Below are 16726 nucleotides of genomic sequence, written 5' to 3'. Positions count from 1 at the left end.
CCATTTATTGAAGACACTGTCTTTTTTCCACTGGATGTTTTTTCCTGCTTTGTCAAAGATTAGTTGCCCAAAGAGCCGAGGGTCCATTTCTGTGTTCTCTATTCTGTTCCATTGGTCTATGTATCTGTTTTTGTGCCAGTACCATGCCGTCTTTGTGATCACAGCTTTGTTTCCATTTGCTTGGAGTATCATCTTCCACCCCTTCGCTTTGAGTCTATGTTGTCTTTGGACAAGCATGATGAGTCTCTTGAAGACAGCACATATTTGGATCTTTAAAAAAATCCATCTGGTCACTCTGCCTTTTGATTAGTGACTTCAATCCATTTAAATTTAGGATTATTACTTATATATGAAGACTTACCACTTCCTTTTTGTCTTCTGTTTTCTTGCTGTTTTGTATCTCCCTTGTATTTCTTTTTCTTTGTGTTTCAGTCTACCTTTCTAAGTTGATTTTCTATGATGATTTGCTCAGTTCCCCACTTATTATGTTTCTTGTGTTTTCTCTAGATTTTTGTTTTGTGGTTACCATGAAGTTTTTATAAAACATCTTGTAGGTAAAATCGTCCTTTTTCTGCTGATGGAAACTTATCGTCCTTTGTCTATACAAGTTCTACCTTTTTCCTCCTCCCTTTTTATATTTTTGATCTCACAAATTATCTCTTTTTGTGCTGTGTGTTTGTTGCCAAATTGTAGTAGCTATAGTTATTTTTAATGCCATTTTCCTTTAACTGTAATTAAGTGTTATAGTTAAGTTTTTAACATCCTATTCTAAAATGCAGTTACAAATTTCTGACTCAGTCTGTCTAACACCTTATTCAAAGTTTTGTGTAATTTTGTCTTTTCATTTCAGGTAGAAGAGCTCCTTTTCAACATTTCTTGTAAGGCAAGTCTAGTGGTGGTAAACTTTCTCAGTTTTTGTTGGTCTGGAAAGGGCTTTATTTCTTCTCCTTAAAGGAGGACTTTGCTGGTAGAGGATTTTTGGCTGGCAGTTATTATTTTTCATTACTTTGACTATGTTTTTTCACTCTGTCCTGGCCTGTAGTTTCTGCTGAGAAATCTGATAGTCTAAGGGGTCCCTTTGTAGGTTATTTACTTTTTTCACCCAGCTACCTTCAAGATTCTTTATCACTGACATTTGACAGCTTCATTATATTTCTTAGAGAGGGTTATTTTGCATTGAGATAGTAAGATGATACATTCGCTTTATGAACTTGTGCACCTAGTTCTTTCTCCAGGTTGGAGAAGTTCTCTGCTGTTGTTTTTTAAAATAACCTCTCTACCCTTCTCCTTCTCTTTTCCTTCTGGTTTATCCATTATTCTTATGTTGGCTCTCTAACAGAATTTTATAGCTCTCATAGTATTTCTTCACTTTTTAAAAATCTTAGTTCTTTCTCTTCTTCTATCTTAATCATTTCTAGATTCCTACCTTCCATATTGCTTATTCTCTCTTCCGTCTGGTCTGCTCTATCACCAATGCTTTCTAATGCGTTCTTCTCATTTATTGAATTCTTCAGCTCCAGAATTTGTTTGGTTGTTTTTTAGAATTTCAATCTCCTTGGTAAAGAAGTCCTGCCATTCGTTAATTTTATTCCTGAGTTCACTGAATTACCTTTCTGAGTTTTATTGTAGCTTGTTGAATTTCTTTATAACAGCTGTTTTGAATTCTCTCAGATCCCAGTCTTCTGTGACTTTGTGTTTGGTTGCTGGAGAATTGCCATTTTCTTTTGTGATACTGTATTATCATGATTTTCATAGTATTTGAGGAGATGTGCCTCTGCTGCACGTTTGAAATACTGAACACCTTTCTTCCTTAGGTAAAAGTTTGTTTGCTTTGATTCTAACAATTTGACAGGTTGACAATTAGAAGCCTTTCTTTTATTTGCCAGCAGGTGGTGTTACAGCACAAGTTTTTGATTTTTCTTACGTGGGCTGCTTTGAGGCTGTTTGGGAGCATGCACTTTCTGCCCTCCACCTCCTCTGCCAGAGGGGTTGTCAGTGCTAACATTGCTTCCAGTGTTGCCATCAATGCTGCCATCAATGCTGCCAGTGTTGCCAGGGTGTTACTGGGGTCCTGCATGTCACTGTGTGTGTTCGTGTGTGTTGTGGGGGGAGACTGGTGTTTTGGGCGCGGCCGCTGCTTTGGGGGGATCACGGTGGGGTTAGGGGTCATTGGAGCCAGGAGCACTGCTGCCAGGGGAGCCTGGGTCACAGACGCTGCCACTCTTTTTGGAGCCTTGGGGCAGGCAACGATGTGGGTACTTCCTCAGTTCTAGGACCTCTACAAGGTACAAGCCACCCACCCTCAGATATACAGATGTATGGATTGTTCCCCCATCCTAGTGGTGTCTGCAGTCCAGGGCATCCTTTGTTGGGCTGTGGATGTCCAACTGGTTGTAACTTAAAGGGGAGAGACAAAGGAAAGGAATCACACCGCCAAGGAATCACACTGCCACGATGCTGAAGTCACTCCTCCATTGTATTCTTGCCCAGACACTACAGATGTCATGGGGTGGCCTGAGTAGGTGACCCTTCATCATTCGGTTTTGGGCTTTCTTGTGTTCTCCAGTAAATTGTGCAAAGCAAGTACTTAGTAAATGTTTGCTGAAGGAAAGAATATCGCCGGCTACTACTTCCCTCAGTTCTGCTTGTCAATATGCCTTGACTTTCAAAGCCCAGATGCATGCTCATTCTCAGAGAAGACTTTTCCATTTTCCGTCAGCCAGACGTCATTGCTTCTCCCTCTTCCCTTCTGCAGACCTTACCTGTGTGCTTTATCCTATAAAGGATCATTGTAGATGCTTTCAGCAACATCATCCCCCTCCCCCCAATAGCAGCGCAAGGGCAAACACACTGACCTTTACCAGTTTCCCACGAGATTTGACATATAGGTATTCATTACATGTTTCTTTTACACTCTATTTGAAGAAATCGATATGAATTCCTACAGTAAAATCCCTATACCCCACATTTATGAAATAAGTACTTCTGGTTTTACCCTCTTGCTGTAGATTTTTTAGCCTTGTATTAAATAAACACATAACAAGCACTGTATATTTTCTGAAACCAGTGAATGGTTTTTATAGTGTTTCAGAATAAATATTTATGGCTTATTATCAGAATAGCTAAGAGAAAAATATAAAAATAAGTTTCAGTCCTGGTGGGTTGATAATTGAAATACATAGTTTGAGGGTCAAAAATGCATTAGGTGGTTGAGGTGAAGTGTGATTTTCTATCCAATCAAAGAAAGGCATGCATGCTGGTTGCTATGTCTGAGATGTTTTGTGGAACAGAGCTGCCTTACAGCCAGGCTGTGGGTCAGTATCTTTCAGCCTTGCTTATTTAATTGCAAATCTGCTTTTGGAAACACCTTTATCCTGTTTGCTCTAGATGATCAATTTTTAGCTGCTATATTTTTCTCAGAAAACTGTATACCCCTTTAAGCACCTGATTTCTTTTTCATTTTTCCTTCCCTGTAAAGGAATCTTTCCTACTTGACCCTAGCTGATATTCTCTGTTCTTTTTATTCTGCTTGCTTCAGGCAGAAAATAAACCAGATCACCAATGACCATTTGGTGTGAGATGTACAGGTTTAAGTACTTCACTGAGTGACTATTTAAGGATGACCGATACAATGGATCAGAGTTAAAACATAAAAAAAGAGATATTCTTCTTTTTTAATTAAACAATTTGAAATGAAATTATTTCAGTTTATAAACATTTGAAATACATTCTAATTTTCCAACTGTTTGGTAAAAATAGAGGGATTATTGCAATTCCTGTGGGTCTTTACTCTTTCCTTAAGGACAATCTCTGTCAAGGATTCTGCCTGTTATTCATTGTCTCCCACTTAGGAAATCATGTGGTGGTAGTTTAAAGAGGAAAATGAGTAATCAGTATTCAAAAATACTTTTTTAAAAAAAATAGCTGATAGCAGTTTATGGTTTTGGGTAAACTTACATGAAAATGGAAAGGAGAATTAGATTTCTCTGGAAACTGTTGTGTTAGATTTTACATGAGCAAGAGAAATCTGTTTGGAGGACAAATTTGTGCTCTGAATAACAATTGTGCTATTCCTTATTTACTGTACAGTTATAAATGGTCAAATGCTCACTGATGGGGAGGGCTAATGGTACTGGCTGGAGGAAGACAAGGGTTGGCAAGCACTCCCTACATTTCCCCAGAGCTCCGTGCTTCAGTCTTGACCTCAGACACCTCAGCCACACAGTTTGTATACGTCCCACCCCCACCCACCCCACATCATTTGCTCATTCTTTGTGAGCAGCCTTCGTAATGTGGAAAGTATTCATGGGGAGCTGAGATGTGACCACCAAATTAACTTCCAACTGGAATGAAAGCCAGAGTTTTTCCTTCACTGCCAAACAAATTCTCTGGGGCTACCAAAACTTGGTGCTTTATTATACAAGCAAATATCACTGAAATCATGACCAGTGATTTTAAACTAAGTGGGCATTGAGAAGACATGAACAATGAGACCAGTAAACCTTAGCACAGATATGTGGACTTACCCACCCCTCCCCCGAACTCATTTACCAGGAGACTGTGGGTGGGGATTTATAGTTTTGGTTCGTGGTGCTAGAATATATGATCCATATTAAAATAGTCCTGTCTATGTATAAGTTGAAATTACAGAGTACTTATCTTGGATAACAAAGAGGGGAATTTGGATGGAAAAACAATAATTATGAAAAACTACTTACTTTTCAAAACCTTTAACTTGAGATTATTTAGGACCAGGTAGAATTATGAGAAAGTCAGAAAGAAAAAGGATAAAAGTAGACCTCTTCAATCCCTTTCCTCAGCTTCTGCTTCCTATGGTTCTTTGTTGACTCTGGGCATATTTAGAGAGGAAGACTGAGGGATTCAGTTTTGGATTAGACCAAGTATTCAAATCCAACATTCTCTTTTTTCTTGTCAGACCTTGGGAATTGATGGTATCTTGGAGTCAGACAGATCAACTGATATATGCAGTGAAGCTCAGAGAAAACATGAGACTTAGCATACCGTAGAAGAAACACGCAAACTTATTTATTCACACATCACAGGGAAGTCATCAATTGGAAATGTTGGTTAAAATTTGGAAAGAAAATAAAAAATACTCTGACAGGGGTGGAATTTATAAAGGAATTTACCCAGAAAAGTACGACTTAATAGTATTTGGTCTTAACGACGTGCTCTTTAATGGTGATGTATGTCTGTAGTGCGTCATATGCCCTTGTAAATTCTACTTTGTCAATAATTTTAAGCTTTCAAGTAATTAGAATTAAAATGGATCTGCTTATATATTTTGGCACAGTATCTGAGGCATTTCATTGCCCAGAATACATTTATATGACCTATGATGAGGTCTCTCGATTTTTTGGCAAAATAAGAGCAATGATATTTCAGTTTGAAAAATCGCTGCGACTGTCTGAAAGCACTTTCCCTCTATAAAAATTTNTAAAATTTTTTTTTTTTTTTTTTTTTTTTTTTTTTTTTTTGGTAAAATAACTCTGGCAGTTTCTCTGGATTGACTGCTTTTTCTCAGCCATATGCACAACGTTGAAAACCACCAAAGCAATTGTGGTTCTTGTCCTAAGCCAGGGAAGAGCTTCTCTGTCTGAAGTGCCTGTTTATTAGCAAAGACAATTTGTGTACTCAAAGGTGGGTTGTTTTTTAGAAGGTTGTCTATGTTGAGCCACAGTGAGTCACAGTTGAGTCACTGTGTAGTACACAGTGTAGTAAAAAAAAAAAAAATGGGTTTTGTTTTCTGTTATGTTTGCTGGGAAGCTGATGCTCTAGGCTTCATCTAGGTGATTTAATCTAGGTCCCTACTTGGGGCCTCCAATTCAGATGGAAACTCTAAGATGTATTATGAATATTGACATGGTTGGTATTTGTGAAGAGACTGACATATTTGCCACTTTGCATCATTTGTGCATTTTTTCCCCTTTTTTGTTGAAGTGTTGTGTCTTCTGTGTGTATTTTGATGATAAGTTACATTGGAAGTAATACTTTACGTCCTTCTGAACAGGTCCTGGGATATTTTTAATCAGCCTGTACTCCATCACCTGTTCTAACTGAAGAACACATTCTCTGAGAGAAGACAGAAAAATACAGGGAAAGAGAAAGAGAAGATACACATTGATATCAGTGCGGTTCATCCTAAATTTATTATCAAATTTGTATTATTTAAGGCATTTCTAAAATATTTTAATAGCTAAATTCAACAAATATTTATCAACAATCACATGCCCTATGAGACAGATAAGTATTTCAGTTAACATGAGAGGAAACAAAAGATCCTGAAGATGATTTGATTGGGGGTTGGATCAGGGGATGCAGTTCTGGCCAGGATTTATGACATCACAGCTTCTCCCTGAGAATCCGCATTCAATCCATACTTTTATTCAGAGGTGTAGAAAATGAAACAAATGATTGCTACAAGGTGTCAAGGTGAGGTGAACCATCAGAGATCTTGTAAATGGGCTTTGAGGGCCTCTTATAGGAGTTGTTTGGAGGTCAAGCAGGGCATTGAAACTCTGTGACAAGAAAGCTTCCTTCCAGCTCCCAGTGGCTGTAATCCTAAAGGGAGGCTCAGGGATTCTCAAATGTCTTGCTTGGGTGGCAGTGGGTAGCCTTTAGTTTATTCTTTTATGGCTGCCCCCTGGCAGCTACTTTATGAATACCCTGCCATCGGTCAGTTGAGGGACCACATAAGTGTCGGAATGCTATTTTCTCAGCTAACTTACATTCTGGTGAGATATAGCGCATTTCTTTAAATACCTTAGGGCGCTGGAACTCATTTGAAGGAAAAAGGCCCTACGGGGAACTTTGGTAAACTGGGAAGGTAGGTAAATAAGGGAATCTGTGTCATGCCATGCTGGCTTGGTGGTTTCATAAATAACCCTGGCTTAAACATTATCTTGGGTGGAAAATAATCGTCAGATAATTTCTCTCCAGCAGATTACTATCTGTTTAAATATCAAACCTTCCTAGAGTGTCAAGGGATGTAATTTGGAAGATCGTTTTTATATAAATACAATCATCTGCAGACATTCTTCGAAGTAATTTTATTTTCTTGTATCACATAATTAGTATCAATGAATAATTTAAAGCATACAGACCAATGCAATTACTACTGGTGCCAAAAAGTTTAAAACTATTTAAAAAGAATTCACGGCGATGACTTTTAAGTTGTCATTTTTTTTCAAGTTGTTGGGTATATTTGTCCTGTTACATTTAAACTAGTAAAGTCTTTGAATTTATAATGACATTTGAATGAACTTTGAGACAACAGGTAGTTTTAAATCAAATGAGGTTCTTAAATAAAATACATTCTCTACTTATTTGTGATGTCCTAATCTTGAAAAGAAACACCCGCTCTTTCCCAAGTAATTTTTAGAAGGTTAATTTGGACTGACAAATATCTCCGAGTCCAGCTGTTCATCCCAGGAGCCAGGGGAAGGACGCTGAGAACCGTAGGCACTTCTCGCCGCTTGGTAGGACTCCTGGGCCCAGTGGCCGCCCGTTCTTTCCCCCATCTTCAGTTCCGTGTGAATTGTATGATTACTTGTGTACAGTTTTTATAACCCCTACTTCACCCCCATCCCCAAACAAACTTTCCAGCTTTTCTTCTCGGGCCCGCAGTGAGGCTGCTGCGGACTCATGCCAGGTGGGCGGAGCTACAGGGTTGAGCGGCACGACTCCCGCCCCGTCCCTGCCTCCCCCTTCCCCGCTAGGCGCAGGAGTTGGCACAATCCCAGCTTCCACTGCTGGGTCTCACGTCAACGAACAAAAAATGACCTCCACTGAAGATGCAAACCCGTTCATTGTCTGCTTTCAGAACGTGGAAGAAAGAAATCTTAGTATTCTTCCTTTTTCAGTATTAATTAGGAGATGATCTCCAAAAATAGGCGAACACGCCTTTAATAGTTAGAGGATCAATCACTGCTGCAAACTGACAAAATGTACGTGTAAATCCCAGATGCTCTGTTATGTGTCACACAACACAACTGTAGAGAGCACGACCTACCAGTGTGTGCCTAGTCCTCCGTCAGCAAATGTTTCATGTGACCCTGGGTAAATTACTTTGCTGAACACTCTCAATATCCTGGCTCCTTTACTTCTCGAGATACTTACAAAGGCACTATTACTGCTCTGCATTTAGACAAAGAATCTGAGACCCAGGGAGGGTGAGTAACTCTTTTTCATTACACCAGTTTGTGAAAGAGGGGCTGAGGTCAGACCGTGGGGCTGAGGTCAGACCCTCGGGGCAGGCTGTCTTCTGAAATCAAGCTCTTGCCCCTGACTCCTGCTATTTTGGTATAAGGCAACTTTTAAATACAAAGTTATTTTTTATGCTTTGAAAGACCAGGTCGAATTCATTAACATGGTGGCCTGGAAACTGACCCAAGTTTCATCCTACTTAGTAAAAGACAAAGCTAGTATGACACTAGCTAATTGTGTTTTAACTCATGTTAACATGTAGCCTGAAAATGTTTCTGCACTACTAGAGTATTGCCTTCATGTTGCCACCTGTCCTGGACCCCTGGTCTCCCTTACACCTGGGAAGTTTGTGGACTGAATCTCTCTTCCTGAGGTTGGCAGGGGTGAGATTCCAATATTCAGGTACTGTAGTGTGCTTCAATCTTAAACATGACCAAATTCCGATAAATTTTAGTAAGTAAAGATAAAGTTTCACAATTTTCTCATAAAGAGATCATCCTTAATTCTTAAGTAGGCTCCATGACCAGTGTGGAGACCAATCCAGGGCTTGAACTCATGACCCTGAGATCAAGATCTGAGCTAAGAGTCAGACTCTTAACTGACTGAGCCACCCAAGTGCCCTGAGACTATCCTTATTTTGATTATACCAGTTTGCTGTCTTTCCAAAGTGGGAAAAAAAGTCTATCATAAAAGTTATTATTATTTGTGAACATTGCTAGAGAGAATAGCAGATAAATAGTGAAATAAATTGTAATCGCTGGCCCTTGGTTTTTATTAATATTTAGTATCAATTACTGACACTTATTGACCTATTTTGCACTTCATTTGCTTTGCTCACGTTTTGAGTGAACAATCTTTTACTGCACTGAAGTATGACAAAGCTCTAGTTTTCAAACTCGACTCACATAAACTAGATGTAGGTGTTCTACTGCTGAGATTAATTTTTTTTTCTGGGAGAAACATTTTTCTCAATTTTGCATTTTTCTACTGTATTTTATCTTAGATCTTTTAACCCATTACTGTTTGTCCATGCCAATGTCAAATATGATATGATCTAGATAACATTTCCATATTTTTAATTTTAATACTATGGACGATTATTTCATGTTCTGTGAGGAGCATGATTTCTTCTAGATGACTTGCCATCCTCACCAGGTTAAGAACTTGTGAAGAAAAAAACTAAACATTTTTGTTCTGTATGTTAGGTGCTGGGAGTTCAGAATTGTGTGGAACACAGTTTCTATCCTATGTGAACTCAAAACCGAGTAGGCTGGGCAAGTCTGGGTAGATTTATTCACAGCAGAGCATTATAAACTGACCGCAATGCCCAATAGACAGAAGCTGAAGGTTGTATGCATAATGTATGGGAGTAGAAAGAAACAAGTTTTTCCTGGGAATGTTGGAGAAGAGTGGGACTTGGTGCCATTTGAGCTGGGTTTTGAAGAGCAACTGAGTTCACCTGATGAACAAAATGGCAATAAAATGGAAATGTAGGAAGATGAAATAACATCAGTAATAAAAATGGAAGTGAAGGTGCATAATGTGTTTCTGCAGCACATAGTGTTGTGTGTCTGGAGACTTGCCTATTGCCCCAGAAATGGTGACCAGAACCTACTGCGGCAAACAATGGACGCTGGATTTCCTACTCATTATAAAGAAAGCTGCCTCTGACTATTGAGATACCCACTAAGTGTCCTAATAAGAAGCAGACAAGACCCTTCTATAATCAAACTCCATTCAGACATCCAGACATCTTCTGCCTGATCTAGATAAAAAGGGAACAGGAGAGGAAATGAATTATTATGGGTGCCCTGGGCCTTGTGAGAGCTTCAGTGGTTGTAGACCACTCTCTCTTTTCCCCTAAATGAATGGCTGCTGTAAGGGAGTGTCTTGGACAGATGGAGGGGGCCTGCAGAAAAAAAGGGATTTGATTCCTTAAATGGTTACATCTTGAGTCTCAGGTGCATTCTGGCACTGTCCCTGGACAGAGAATTCTTGTTAGTGAGGGTTTTAACTGAGTATAGAGATGATGCTTGCTTCTCTAGAGACTGATGGAAATGGCAGTCTTGATTGAAAGCAAGGACTATGGAACTGTGTCTTAGATGAAAATAATGGTTTGTATATATGTGTGTGGTGCTGTAGGTCTTGGAAGGGCATGAGGTTGACCTCAGTAGTTCCCATGTTTCCATACCTGAAGGGAAGGAGGTTAGAACGGAAGGCAAGATTGTGGCAAGGACCACTCTCAGAGTTAAAAGAAGACATGATGCCGAGAAAACCATCATCACCTATGTAGGGACTGGCATACATAGAAGCCACCAGCGGCTGAGGTATGCCTCCTCACCTTTGTGGATATCCAGCTACTGAAGATCTTTGTTCTCCTCATTCCAGGCTTTCCCGTTCCCATCCCCTTACCAGGGCAACTAGGCTAGAAAGAGAAGGGGAGGAGATATCTAAGCTAGGCCTTATTGTTATGTCTTCTTTGCTTTGAATTTTAATGTGGGGAACAGAAGCAAGAATGTGGACTGTGAGGAAGAAGGGGCAGAGTTTTGAGGGGGAATATAAGGTTGACATTTAAAACTGGTGATCAAAAATGATCTGCAAATTAGAGGTTCTGTGTCAATAAACATTGGTTATGTTCATTGTTTTTAGTTGCCACAGGATATTCCATGAATTGATATACCATAAGCTACCTCTTCTTGATGGACATTAGGATATTTCCAAAATTGTGGATAATATGAATGGTGTTGCAATAAGTACCTTTGTAATTACAGGTTTGCGTAGTCATCCAATTATTATTAGGATAAATTCAGAAAAATAGCATTCCTAGGTCAAAGGGCAAGATGTTTTAATTTTTGTTACTTATTATACAAAGTGCTTTATCTCCAAATATGTTTTTGAATGTTAATTTTTCTTTTTTCTTATATTTCTCTATATTAATATATAAGCATGTTAAAATTGTGTTACCCTGATTGTTCAATCCTATTGGATATCTAGCTGTTTTAATTTTTATTTCCTTCATCATGAGGGTTAATTTCTTTTTCCTGGATATTTTTGTAGGTATTATGTTTTACCATTTTTTTAAAGATTATTTATTTATTTATTTGAGGGGGAGAGAGAGCACAAGCGATAGGAAGACACAGAGGGAAGGAGAAGCAGACTCCCTGCTGAATAGGGAGCCCAACGCAGGGCTCGATCCCAGGACCCTGAGATCATGACCTGAGCTGAAGGCAGAAGCTTAACCGACTAAGCCACCCAAGTGCCCCTATGTTTTATCTTTGGTAGCTATTTATGTCTTATCTTTCAACTTAGCAATGTTAATTAACATAGTAATAATAACTAATATGTTAATGGAGTATATTTACAGAATTAATTGCCTTAAAAATATCGTGGTAATAAGTTTGTGTGTTTAGTTTTGCAGTAATAATAATAATAAGATAATACAAATCTATAGTGTGTATTATGTACTAGAGACTAGTCTATGAACTTTTTATGTATCAACTCATTTAATGCTCATAACAAGCTTATCAGAAAAGTTCTACCATTATTCCCATTTTAGAAATGAGAAAACTGACTAATGTGTCCATGGAAACACAAACGACAGGGCAGAATGGAGAGCTGGCCCTGCTGGGTCCAGCTCCAGAGGCTGCCCTCTGTGGTGGAGGGAACTTAGTGAAATAACGCTGGGCACATTTACATTAAAGAAGGGTCGTAAAATCACCTTATAAAAAGGTACAATTCCCAAAAAAGGATATTGAAAGAATTTGATCATGAAAGGCTTCTTTCTTGAAATACTGTGTGATCCATCTTTGTTTCCATTACTTGCCATCTTGTATTTAGAAAAGACATTCAGTTTCTTGGGTTGGTTTATTTCATTTGGGGCAATTTTTAAAATAAATAATCATAATAATCATAATAATAGTGGTGGTTTAAAAAAATAATTAGTGCTGCTTGCATGAATTTCTTTGCAGCTGGATGAATAAGTTCATTATGGGAAATCGCTAGCTCTAGCCCAGCCTTCTCGGCCCCCTGGTGCGGAACCTGAAGCTCAAAGGCTTACATGGCTGGGGGAACCTGAGAGTGCCTGGGTGGACATGGACACAGGAGCTCAGTCTCCTTACTTCACACCTGGGTTCTCCCTACCACAGCCTGGTTTTCTAGGTCTTCCAACTATCACATTAGATAATAGGGTTTTTTTTTTAATTGTGTAAAAATACACATAACATAAAATCGACAATTTTAACCATTTTAAGTGTACAGTTTTGTGGCATTAAGTATATGCACACCGGTGTGCAGCCACACCACCATCCATCTCCAGAACAGTTTTTTATCTTTCCAAACTGAAACTATACCCATTAAACAACGTATCCCCTTCCCCTCCTTTCCTGAGCCCCTGGCAACCACCATTCTACTTTCTCTCTCTGTGAATTCGACTCCTTTAGGTACCTCATATATGTGGAGTCACACAGTATTTGTCCCCTTGTGACTGGATTGTTTCACTTAGCATAATGTCTTCAAGGTTTGCCCATGTTGTAGCAATAGGGTTGTTTTGAGGAATTAACAAAATATACGTAAAGCAGATTAGATAATGCCTGGCAGATAGTGAGCTCTTTGCAATTGGTTATTGTTATTAATATTAATTGTATTTTGTTCCTGTTGCTACTATAACAAACTCCTACAAATTCTGTGGCTGGAAACAACACAAATTAATTCTGTTACAGTTGATATCAGTTTCCCTGGGCTACAGGCAAGGTATTGGCAGAGCTGGCTTTTTTTGGAAGCTCTAGGGCAGAATATGTTCCCCTGCCTTTTCTAGAGACACCCTGTATTTCTAGACTTATGGCCCCTTCCTCCATCTTCAAAGTCAGCAGCATAGCATCTTCTCTCCTATTAGACCTCTGCTTCTGTCCTTCCATCTTTTTAAGCTTTTTTTAAAAAAGATTTTATTTATTTATTTATTTATTTATTTATTTATTTATTTATTTATTTGTCAGAAAGAGAGAGAAATTGAGAGCACAAGCAGGGGGAGCGGCAGGTAGAGGGAGAAGCAGGCTCCCCTCCAGGCAAGGAGCCCAATGCAGGACTCAATCCCAGGACCCTGGGATCATGAACTAAATTGAAGGCAGACCCTTAATCTGACTGAGCCACCCAGCAGACCGTATCTTTTTAAACTTTGACCTTTCTGCCTCCTTCTTCTAAGAACCTTTGTNCAGACCGTATCTTTTTAAACTTTGACCTTTCTGCCTCCTTCTTCTAAGAACCTTTGTGATTACACTGACCCCCCCCCCCATAATCCCAGATAATTTCCTCATCTCATGATCCTACCTTAAACCCATCTGTTCTTTTTGTCAGATAAGGTAACAACATATTCATGGATTCCAGGGATTAGGACATGGACAGTTTGGGAGAACTTTATTCAGCTAATAATAATGATAATGATATAGGATTTACTTATGGAAGGAATGTTCTTATATGTCAACTCTTTACTAATCACAATAGCATTGGTACTTATGTGGGAGGCTGGTAAATCTCAGCACTCACTGTAGACCTTCTGACTCAGAATGTATATTTTAACCAGATTCCTTATAGATTTCAATGCACATTGATGTTTGAAGCGCTCTGCACTACCTCTTTTTTTTTTTTTTAAGATTTTGTTTATTTATTTGAGAGAGAGAGAGAGAGTGTGTAAATACAAGCTGGGGGAGGGTCAGAGGGAGAAGCCAGCCTCCCGCTGAGCAGGAAGCGGGGACAGCAGATACTTAAACTTTAACTGACTGAGCCACCCAGTCGCCCTGCCCATTGTTATTTAAAGTTTCTGTCCTTCATCAAGTGCCTTAATAGAGACAGTATGCACGGATAGAGCCTCAATTTTCTTTTATCTGCTTGATCTTTCCTTACTAATGAAATTACCACAACATCGAAGTTCAGAATCTGAGCTAAAGTGTTGGAGACTTAAGTCTAAAATGAGACTTCAAGGTGTTATAGGATATAATGATGTTTGCATTGTGAGTGATCACTGGCACTATTTTTACCTGAAGTTAGTGTCTAACATGGGCTACCCATCTGTGCTCTCTGTCGCCAGGGTCATTAGTACACCTTAGGAAGGGGAGTATTGATTTATGAATAAAATCTGCTACTCTAGCACATGCCCCTTTTGATTGTCGAACTTTTTATAAGAATATAAACGAAGAAAATTTCTTATTCTATAGCCTTGCTGAGGAGATGGACAGGTTTTAAATGGAAGCAAGGTACAGGGGCTGGACCAACAGACTCATCTGTTTTCTTTTTTTATTGTTATTTGTTGGATTGACTTTCTCCTACTTGGTTGTTTTGTTTTGTATTATTTTGCCTTGAAAAGTGACATTTTTTGAAAGGTGAAAGCTTTACCTTAAGATACCATTGATTACTAATAAAAAGTCTTTTAAAATTCCATCGTATTAGAATGTTGTCTAGTGCCAGGTTTATATTTAATTTATCCTACAGGCATTTGGTATTTTATTCGAGAATGCAGTAGAAGACATTAACAAATAAGTGGGTCTTCCAATAATCTTGTCTCTTAAATATCTATTTTAAAATTAACTAATAGTATGAAATCAACAAATGTCATTTCCATCCAGAATTAAAATTTTCTTCTGCTTTCTTTTCTTCACAACACATTGGAAAAATAAAGACCCTAGCATTTATCATAGGTACTCCCAATTGACCAAGAAAGACAACCCCAAACAAACAAAAAACAAAAAACAAACTTAGAAATATCAAAAGTGGGGGCTCTCTCCTTGGTGTTACATTTGGTCTCATTTGGCTTTTCGGTAGTGTACTTTTAAAGGCACTACTTTGTTTCATTTTTAATGAGGGGACAAAAACCAATTTTAAACAAAGTGGGAGGATTGTTTTGTGTGTCTCTTTTTCCCTTTTACAAATTGATAATATTGCATAAATGCCTTCCTGGAACTGGATGATGACCTATGGTTCCACTTACATTTCAGAATTCATTAAATTTCAGGAAAAAGTCAGATTACTCACAGACAGCAAACTCCTTTGGTTCTGAAATGTGTTTTCTTTCTACATGCTGCCTTGGATTGTCTATCTGACAAATGTTTCAGATTTTGCCAAAATTTTCTTCTCTCAAGAAACAGTCTCTCCATTTTCAATGACAATTATCAACTGACTACTGTGGTAAACAAAGTAGTCACTGTCCACTGAAACTTTAAAGCTTATCTGTTGGATTTTAGTTCTGCTATCCTATTCTTTGATATGTATATTTCATTTTAATTTTTTAAAAAGATTTTATTTATTTAAGAGAGAGAATAAGAGAGAGAGAGAGCACGAGGGGGTGGAGGGCAGGAGGGAGAAGCATACTCCCCACCGAGCAGGGAGCCTGATCCTGGGACTCCTGGGACTCGATCCTGGCACTCCAGGATCATGACGTGAGCAGAAGGCAGTCACCCAACCAACTGAGCCACCCAGGCGTCCCTCTGTTATGTATATTTTATTTTTTTAATTAATTAATTTATGTTTTTAAAGATTTTATTTATTTTACACAGAGAGAGAGACAGCCAGTGAGAGAGGGAACACAAGCAGGGCGAGTGGGAGAGGAAGAAGCAGGCTCTCAGCGGAGGAGCCTGATGCGGGGCTCGATCCCAGAGCTCTGGGATCACGCCCTGAGCCAAAGGCAGACGCTTAATGACTGTGCCATCCAGGCGCCCCTGTTATGTATATTTTAATGTTTCCTTGATGTCCTGATGTTTTGTTCTCTCTCTTGCCTAAATTTAAAAAAATTGATTATTTTGAGATAATTGTAGATTTACATGTGGTTGTAAGAAATAGTAGAGAGACACCCTATACACCAGTTACTCAGTATCCCCTAACGGTAACATCTTGCAAATCTATATAGCACAATATCACAGTGAAGAAACTGACATGAATATAGCCCATGCTTGTCATTCAGACTCTGCCAGTTCCAAATGCAGGCAATTCTGTGTGTGCGTGTGTGTGTGTGTGTGTGTTTAGTTCTATTCAGTTTTATCACATGAGTAGATTCACATGATAACAGTCAAATACAGAGCAATTCCATGAGAAGGATTCCTTGTTCTCTCCTTCTTTCATCACAGGTATCCCTACCCCTACCTCTGACTACTACAACCATTAATGTTTTTTTAATAATGTCATTTTAAAATTGCTATGTAAATAGAGTTATACAGTATATAACATTTTAGATTAGCTTTCCACTCAGCATAATTCCCTTGAAATCCAGCTAAACTGTATTGTGTATCAGGTTCTCATTCCTCTTTATTGCTGAATAGTGTTCCATGTTATGGATATACCATAGTTTAACCATTCGCCCCCTGAAAGAAAAATACCCCCACAATTCCGGGGTATTTTGGGTGTGACAAAAGCAGCTCTGAACATTTATATACAGTATTATTGTGAGCATTAGTTTTAATTTTTCTAGCATAAATACCAAATAGAGAAATTGCTGGGTCGTATGGTAAGTATATGTTTA

General features: G+C 38.6%; 1 protein-coding gene across 1 annotated transcript in view; it reads left to right on the top strand.

Annotated features, from left to right (window-relative positions):
- Window positions 1–16726, top strand: part of PXDNL (peroxidasin like) — a 450026-nt gene that overhangs the window by 60847 nt on the left and 372453 nt on the right. The gene's annotated exons all lie outside the window — the stretch shown is intronic.

This window comes from Ailuropoda melanoleuca, unplaced genomic scaffold (assembly GCF_002007445.2).
Source record: "Ailuropoda melanoleuca isolate Jingjing unplaced genomic scaffold, ASM200744v2 unplaced-scaffold11384, whole genome shotgun sequence".
Classification (NCBI taxonomy): domain Eukaryota; kingdom Metazoa; phylum Chordata; class Mammalia; order Carnivora; family Ursidae; genus Ailuropoda; species Ailuropoda melanoleuca.
Note: the sequence above shows the minus strand (reverse complement) of the source record. Positions and strands in the feature narration are given on the sequence as shown.